Genomic DNA, 9,178 nt, shown 5'->3' on the forward strand with positions numbered 1-9,178 from the left:
GAGAGGAATCTGCAGGAACCAGCTTTGCTAAATAGCCTTATCTTGCAGTTGTTTGCCATTCCCCAAGTTGCTGCCCCTAGGACTCAAAGTTCTTTCCTTTCATCTTACTGCTTCTCCGAACATTGCTTAAGATGAGATGTCACTTGAAATTCAAGCCCATCTTTTGGAGAACTACTCTTTCCCTCGTGCTTCTCATTGTGAAAGGAATAGGAGGGGCCTTCAGAAAGTCCATGAAGGATATTTTATTTTAGTTGAAAGTCAGAGTTACAGAGAGAGAGATGGAGAGAGAGACAGAGAACTTCCATACACTGCTTTACTCCCCAGTTGATCCCAATGGCCTGGGCTGGGCCAGTCTGAAACTAGTCTGAAGCCAGGCTGAAGCCAGGAGCCAGAAGCTTCTTCCAGGTCTTAGACACAAAGGGGGCAGGGACTCCAGCACTTGGGTCATCTTCTGCTGCATTTCCCAGGTATGTTAACAGGGAGCTCGTTTGAAAGAGGAGCAAGTCAGAACATAAACTGGAACCTAAATTTTAATAGTTATAATAATAATAATGTTAGTAATAATGATAGCATAAAATACATCAGAGTTCTTTGCTTATTTCTGAAAATTGAAAATTAACCCCTTTAATGTAAAAATAGCCTCTGGTCTATCTTCCTTAACCCAAGGTGTACTTTCCTATTAAAAGGAATTCATTAATTTGAACCCCTAGCACCGTCTTCCAGGGTCTTGAAACAGAATCTGTAAATGTAAAGGCAGGACCCAGTCTCTGATCTGCCTCTTTTAGCCCACAATGTGGAAGAACCTAGCCTCCCTGCTGATCTTGCAGCAGCCTGGGCTGCAGCTGCCCCTCCCCCGCCCAGCCCTGCTGGGCTCAGGGAGGTGGCTGGGAGACCTAGGCTAACCTGTATAAACCACCTTTAGGCCTTAGCACCGACTTCAGACTTGATGATTTTCTGGGAATATCAAAATCTGGCACAACAATGTCCTTGACTGAAATTGAGGGGATTTGGGGTTGAGCCAAGCCGCAGAATTTGCTGGTGAATACTGAGGTGAGGCAAGTCATGCCAGGCTGGGTCACAGCATTCATCAACACACACAAGACCCCAGATGAGGGGCAAACTTAGTTGGAGGGCAGGCTGGGCAGGGCTACAAGGCCTGATGGCCTGCGTGTTAGCTGGTTTAGGGAGACACCTAGGTTGAGCTAAGTGATCATATCAATTGGTATATGCATGAGTCAGAATAAGTGCAGGCTGGTTGGGCTTTGCCTCATCAGCTAGTAGTTTCTGGGACTGGAAGCAGGTCCTGTCAGGCTAGGACACAGAAACACCTGGAAAATGCAAGATCCGGGACTAGAAATGGACATTGTACGGAAACTGTGGGCACCCTCTAATAGGTTGCAGCTCCCACTGGTAAGCATGAGAATCAGGGCTGGGGGAGAGCCTGGCTGGACAGGCGATAGCACTCAGGAGCATACAGTTGGGCTGCATAGTAATGTCAGTTGGGCTGAGCTAGGTCACCACCCATTGATATGTACAAAAGCCAAATGGAATGCGGGACAAACTAGACAAGCCTGTTGCACATACCAGTGTGCACAGGAACTGGTGTGGGGGTGGCCTGGTGGGGGTTATTGGGGTTGCTTTGACTAGGCTGCAGTTTCCATGAGGACTGAGTGTGTGGTAGACAGGGTTGGGCTGGGCTGCAACATCCATTGGTTTGTGTAGGAGATGTGGCATGATAGGGACAGAACTGACCGGGAGACTGCAGCCACCAGTGTGTGTGCAGGCTCATGTGCAGATGACGGACTGAGCCAGACCCCGCACTGGCTGGCCACACAGGAGCCAGGTCTGGGGTTACCTCTGGCAAAGTTTCTTTGGTTACCCCTTCCCCCCACCAGACTGGACTACTGTACTCAGAACTCCAAAAATGGGGAAAAACCACATGGTCTATTCTGGCTGTGGATGCATGTGACAGAATTGGGCCTCCTTGGATGCTGATGATTGTGTAGTTGACGGCATGTCCAGATGAACATGGGGAATGTGATAACCAGTCCATTGAGGCCTGCAGAGGATCTCTAGTACAAACAGCACAGCAGGACAAGCTGTACGAGCTTTGATGTGAGTATCTGGGCAAATTTAGACTCTAAGGTGTACTACCAATGGACCTTGGAAGGATATCCTCAACCTTGGAGCAAAGAAATCAATGGAATCTCAGAACTATTGAAATCACTTGAGCAGTGTCCTCAGAGCATGGTCCACACTGAGGACCCTGGGATGACATCGGGTGTCTGTCCCCCATTCGCAGGTACTGATGTGGTTGGGCTGCTTAGGATTTGCCCTCTCTCCTTTTATCCCTACCTTCCCCATACATGGGAAGGGAAAAAGGAGATGGAGGCAGTTGTCTCATCCATTTTCCCTCATTCCTCAACCTTTCCCATCATAATCGATGGTCCACATGGACACGCATCCCTCTCAACTACATAGACATCACCAAAAATAAAATGAATTTATTATTAAAACCGACGAAACAAAAAGAAATGAAAAGAAAATTAAAAGCAAAAGAAAAGTCATGGCACTAGTGACTAAGGGAAATGACTCAGCTCAGCTCTCTCCTTATCCATGCACCCTGCAAAAGAGTAATTCAAACTCCATTATTACTCATGCTGAGTTTAGCTAAAATTCTTGGCATGATTTTTTCATGGACACTTTTTTGGCTCAGATCTAAGGTATGTTTAGATTTAGATTGAGTTGGACATGTTTTCATAAATCCATTCTCACTGAAAAGTATCTGAAAAGGAAGCAGCCTGAATTCTGGATCCATGTGATGCAGGCATTTCAAGTGGTAGTCAAAGAATTAAATGCAAAATAGCTTAATAAGCTTAAAATGTTTTCCATTTTTATGTTATGTCCTTTTCAAACTATGAAATGGGAATCCAGGTGCCTGTTTTTGTTTTTTGTATACCAGAGGATTTTTGCAGCACCTCCTCTTTCCCCCCCAAATCTTTTCAATTCTCTGACACCTGCCACAGCTCTGGAATGTCTCATTTGCAAAAACCTCTGCAAATGGTCTTGTTTTTCTTGCTGTTTCTCACCCCATGACATCTTTTTATTCTTAATCATGCAGATTAGTTTAGCTGCTCTTTTTTTACATACTTCCTGCTGCTTTGCCTGCCTTTGCCCGTCCTGGCCTGTATGGTTTTCCTGGGTTCATCCTCCATTCTGCATCACAAAGTCCCACCTGGCAGGGTGCTGGCGTCCCCTTTGCTAAATTGGCAAGACTGCATTTCTTTACTTCCTGGTAGGAGAGACAAGTTTGGAATCTTGACACTCGAATCATTTTTTTTCTCTTCACGTACACAAACAGAGAAAATGCATCTGAAGAGGGCCAGTGTACAAAGACTTTCCTTTTAGGTTCCTCTGAGTCCTCTTGTTGGCTAGACCTTGTCCTTTGGGCTCTGTCATCTCCCTTTAGTTTTAGCATGGATCCTGTTGGTCACAATTTACCTATCTTGCTATTTTATCACTCTGGTCTGCCTTCCACAAGAATGCTGTTGGACCATTTTAGCCAGAATCCTCCAAATCCCTTTATCCTTCACCTTAGTACCTTTCCATCCCACTCTAAATGTTCATGTGTTCTTATTGTGTTTAGAAGAGAGCCCAGTTTTATATTGAGATCTCATAGCCCAGATTATAATAGTTTCTCAATAAAATCTGCCTTCATCTTTTTAATTTGTATTTGGCTTAGGCTTTTTTCTCTTCCCTGGGACAATTTAATTAATTGTGGTAGCAGAAACTTTTTCTCTTGGGGTTGCTTTTAGCACACTAAGTTTGCAGAAAAACCTGATCCATGTTACTTTTAAAAAATAATTTATTTTTAAATGCAGAAAACTATAAAGAAGAACTAAAAAAAAAAAAAACCCTATGCTTCCATGTTTTTTTTTTTTTTTTTTTTTTTAAAGATTTATTTTATTTTTATTACAAAGTCAGATACACCGAGAGGAGGAGAGACAGAGAGGAATTGGAGCTGTCGGGACTAGAACCAGCGGCCATATGGGATCAAGGCAAGGACCTTAGCCACTAGGCCACGCCGCTGAGCCCTGCTTCCATGTTTAGATATGTTTTTGATCTGCTGTACCCCAGGATGTGAAATAGCAGGAATAGTTAATTCCTGCTGAATATTCTGATACAGGATGGTGATGTCCCAAGCTGTGATTCACTGGGCCACAATGCCTGACCACTGCTGCCACCCTCAACAATATTTTTGTAATAAAAATCCTAAATGCATATAGCCAGAACACATATTTGAACAGAATAGAAAGTGATGAAATTCAGGACTTCCAATCAGTCCCTTGCCATTTGAGAGAAAAAAAAATCAGAGCAGGAAGGTCAATTTCATTGTCTCCTTTTCTTTCCTGAAGCAGGTCTTAAGATCTTCATTCACAGGAACCCTCTTTAAACCCGGTACAGGGCCAACAGCTTGGCTCAGTTGGCTAATCCTCCACCTCCAAGCGCCAGCATCCCATGTAGGTGTGGGTTTGTATCACATCTGCTCCACTTCCTATCCAACTCCCTGCTTGCAGCCTGGGAAGGCAGTGGATCATCTCCCAAACCCTTGGGACCCTGTGCCTTTATGTGAGATCCAGATGAGGCTCCTGCTTTTTGGCTTCAGATAGCCTCAGCTCCAGCCACTGTGGCCATTTGGGGAGTGAATCAGTGGATGGAAGATCTTTCTCCACGTCTCTCCTTCTCTCTGTAAAAATCTACATTCCCAATAAAAATAAGTAAATCTTTAAAAACAATCAAATAGATCCAATGAAAAGAGTCAAAGCCTCAGACATGTCAAGAGGCATCTGAACAACCAGGCCTTGCTAAGTGGCCCTCCACCCCCTCATTGGCCATGTTTTATTACCATTAGGTCACCCTTCTTTGTTCAATCATGTTTCCCCACGAATGTACATTGCTTATCAAACCTAAGCATAGAGTTTCCTGGTTTCTTTAAGTCTCCTAACTTGTAAATCTTACATTGAATAAGCCTACGCACTTTATTTTCTCCTGAGCATTCAAAATATGTTTTGTTGTTCTTTAAAGGGCCCAGGATTTATTTTTCGTCAGGTTGACATCTCTTACCATATCTAACTGCAGCCAAAAGACAAAAATTGCTTTAATTTTGAGAACAATTAGCATTAATTTGTAATTTAAAACAAAAGTTAATGTTTCATGTTCCTTTATACATTCCTCTGCACTGATACTAATGCTTTCACACAAATATACTCTCTTCTCAAACAACAAAATTTATGCTATGTAAAAGGGATTAGGTTTGATATGGAATTGCTCAAAGTTCTTGGAGTCCACACTCTAACTTAGAGTTAATGCTATTTTATTCTTGAGTCTGTCTTAAAAGAATCTATTATCTTGTTCAGAAATAAAGAATTTTGGATAGTGCCATCATGTTTTACTTCTCTCATTCCCTTTCCCTTCCCTCTCTCCCTTTCCCCTTCCCTCTCTCTCCCCTCACACTTTCCTTCAGCAAGTTGCTGTTACAACTACTTCTTTTTCTCTTCCTTCCTTGGGAAAGAGAATAACGGGCACTCTCAGCTAAATTCTTTCAACGACTCCTCTTATAACACCATTTTACCACTGATCTATGAAAAAAGGTTCTTTGCCACTCTGCCTAATGTTAAGTAGGGTTTCTAGGAAGAGAAAGGGACTGAATGCTTTATTCAGTAAAGACTAAAAACCACCTGGATTTCATCATTTTCAGAAGGCACACACATAGTAGCGTGTGTGTGTGTGTGTGTGTGTGTGTGTGTGTGTCTGCATGGTGGTGGTGGGGGGAGGTATTTGAAAATCACAGTTACAAAGAGATATCGTCTATCTTCTGGCTTATTTCCCTAGATGATCCCAATACCCAGGACCGAGCCAGGCAAAATCTAGGAGCCAGGAGCTTCATCTGGGCCCAACCACTTTGGCTATCTTCTCTTGCTTTTCCTAGGCCATTAACAGGGTTAACAGGGTTAACATTAACAGGGTTACAGTCCATTAACAGGATTGTAAGTAAGACAGCCGAAACATGAACAATATGGCCTAATATGCAATGTCAGCATATCGATTGCTTTACTCTCCTGGTCAAGCTTTGGCAGCAAGTTTCTGGGTAAGTGGAAGCATTAGGGTGGACTATGTCAGCCAAAGAACCTTAGAAGTATTTTCTCAGCCTTGGAGCAGTGAAACCAACAGTGTCTTGGAAATGTCAGAACCACTCAAGCAACACCATCAGAACATTTTTTTCCACATCAGGGTTTCTAAGATAACATCCAGTGGACATCCCCCTTCCCGGGGTATTGATGTAGTTTGGCAGCTGGGAGCAGCCACCTCTCCCTTACTGCCCTCCTTTTGCTCCCTTCCCCCTACACAGGAGAAAAGGGAGGAACAGGAAGACTGGAAACATTTGTCCCACCTACCTTCCTCCATATTGCGACCCTCTCCATCATATTCAGTGGTCCTCATGAGTGTGCATTCTTGTCCACTGTATAAACAACACCAAAAATAAAATTAAATTGAAAAAAGACTTTTCTCCATGTAGGCACAAGTGAGATAAATTAAAAAATAGACCATTTTCCACTTTCATCTACTTGATATTTTATTTTACTGGAGTCATAAAGAAAAAGTATGTTTGTAATTAAAAAAAAAAAGCACATGGGGCCCGGCGGCGTGGCCTAGCGGCTAAAGTCCTCGCCTTGAAAGCCCCGGGATCCCATATGGACACCGGTTCTAATCCCGGCAGCTCCACTTCCCATCCAGCTCCCTGCTTGTGGCCTGGGAAAGCAGTTGAGGACGGCCCAATGCATTGGGACCCTGCACCCGCGTGGGAGACCCGGAAGAGGTTCCTGGTTCCCGGCATTGGATCGGCGCGCATCGGCCTGTTGCGGCTCACTTGGGGAGTGAATCATCGGATGGAAGATCTTCCTCTCTGTCTCTCCTCCTCTCTGTATATCTGGCTGTAATAAAATGAATAAATCTTTAAAAAAAAAAAACAAAAACACATGTCTATGAGTTTATCTAGCTGCTGATCTGGTGGCAGTGGCTCTGCTGTGTCCCTTGTGGCCTCCATAGCTGCCCTGCAGCATCCTCTTCCTCCTAATACTGGAAATGTGTATTGTAATTTCTATTCTAAATTCGTGCACACCCCACCACCCTGCCATCTCATCATCTCGTCTTGAGATAAGAATTCAAACTAGAGGCATAAGTCAGGTGCATAAATAAAAACAGGATTTAATTAAATAAGGGAGTAAGTATACATTCAGGAACGAGCATGGCCATCTCAGGAAATGAGAGATACCCCATGAGAGGGTCAGAGAGTTGCTTGCAAGAGGGCAAGGATAGAACCCAAAAAGGTTGCTCCAATTAGGCTGCAGCTCTCGATGGTGTGTGTGAGTGTGTGGTGGGCAGGGTCGGGCTGGGCCACAGCATCCATTGGTTTATCTAAGAGACAGGGCTAGAGGCAGGATTGACCCAGCAACTGCAACTACCAGTTGTATGTATAGGCTGATGTGGGTGAAGAATAGAGCTGGACCCCTTACTGGCAAGCACACATAAAAGTCAGGTCTGGGATCACTCCAGACAAGTTTTTTTTTGGGGGGGGGCGGAATTCCCTCAACTGAACTGCTGGACTCCACTCCAACCACAGGCAGAATCACAGGCTCCGTGGTCTGACTGGAGTGCATGTGTCAGAGCTGGGCCTCCTCAGTGACTTGGATGGAGCAGTGCCAGTATACCCAGATGCACATGGAGGATATGGCAGTCCATTGGAGCCTACAGAGGATATCTGGCACCATAACAGAGGCAGGAGGGCAGAGTAAGTTGGCCAACTACCCCAGCCAAGTGTTGGCAGCAAATATTTGGGTAAATGGAGACTCTGAGGTGGACTATGTCAGCCAATGGACCTTGGAAGGATTTCCTCATCCTTGGATAGGCGAGACAAACAGCGTTTCAGAACTACTGAACTACTGAAACCATTTGAGCAGAACACTGGGGACCCTAGGATGACATTGGGTGGATGGGTTCCCCACCCCTGGGTACTGAGGCAGTTGGAAAACTGGGTGCAGGTTCTCCCTGTATCTCTCCCCACTGCCCCCAGATACAAGAAGGAAAAAAGAAAAGAAAAAGAAATGAAGAAAGAAAAATAAAATGTGGAAACAATGATCTCACCCACATTCCCCTAACTCTTGACCCTCCCCACCCTTACAACTATGTAAACATCATCAAAAAATAAAAAATTAAAAATAGAAAAAACCTCAATATAGTAGTTTTTTTTTTTTTTTTAACTCCCAATGGTACCCTTTATGAATGGGGCAGAGAGTAGTGAAATTTGGGTAGGATTTAGTGCACCTGGGTTCCTCTAGGACTTCCAAGATGTCTTCACGTAGAGCTCATTGTGTACATGATGAGCATGTACATGTGCTCTTAATGGCATCTCTTCTTCTTGTAGAAGAAACAGCTGTATCTTGTAGAAGAAGTGAATACATCCTAGGGGTACTGAATTGATCTGAAAGAGGAGGGGGGTAGAATTAAGGTGCAGAGGAAGAGACAGAAATTGTGGGGAAGAAAAATCCAGCTCATATATTCCTATCTAATTCCCAGCCTATTGCAGGGCCCCTTATCAGTTAAGGCCCAGACGGTGGTGCCTGCCACCACCACCACCACAGCTTGCATGCTTTCCTCTAGTAAAGCTGGGTTTTGTTCCAGGAATCTCAACCCAAGATAGCAAAAGAAAAGATATTTGTCTCCTTTATCACCTCAAAGGCATTAAACAACAATGCACTCTGAAAAAACCTTTTCTAAATTAAGGTGATAGGAGAAACCTCGAGTCACTTTATAGGTACACCCAAGCCCTGTGCTACTGGAGAACAAAGGAGATTGAGAAATCCTTATTGTACTCTTGAAAAAAATGGTTAACCACAAAGGACAACCTGTCCCTCAAATACTCCCCTTCACTCTTCCTCAGAAAAAGATAAAATTTACTGTCCACCCTTCCTGTGGCTTTTTTATTGCTTGTCTCTGCAAAACATCAGGCCCTTTTCCTGTTTTTGAGACATTTTCCCTACAGAAATAAACATTTTCTGTGTTGCAATAGCTTGGATAAAAGCATCTCCTTAACTGTCTGGTACATTCCATCTGTTAAACT

The sequence above is a fragment of the Ochotona princeps genome, chromosome X, assembly GCF_030435755.1.
Source record: "Ochotona princeps isolate mOchPri1 chromosome X, mOchPri1.hap1, whole genome shotgun sequence".
Lineage (NCBI taxonomy): Eukaryota > Metazoa > Chordata > Mammalia > Lagomorpha > Ochotonidae > Ochotona > Ochotona princeps.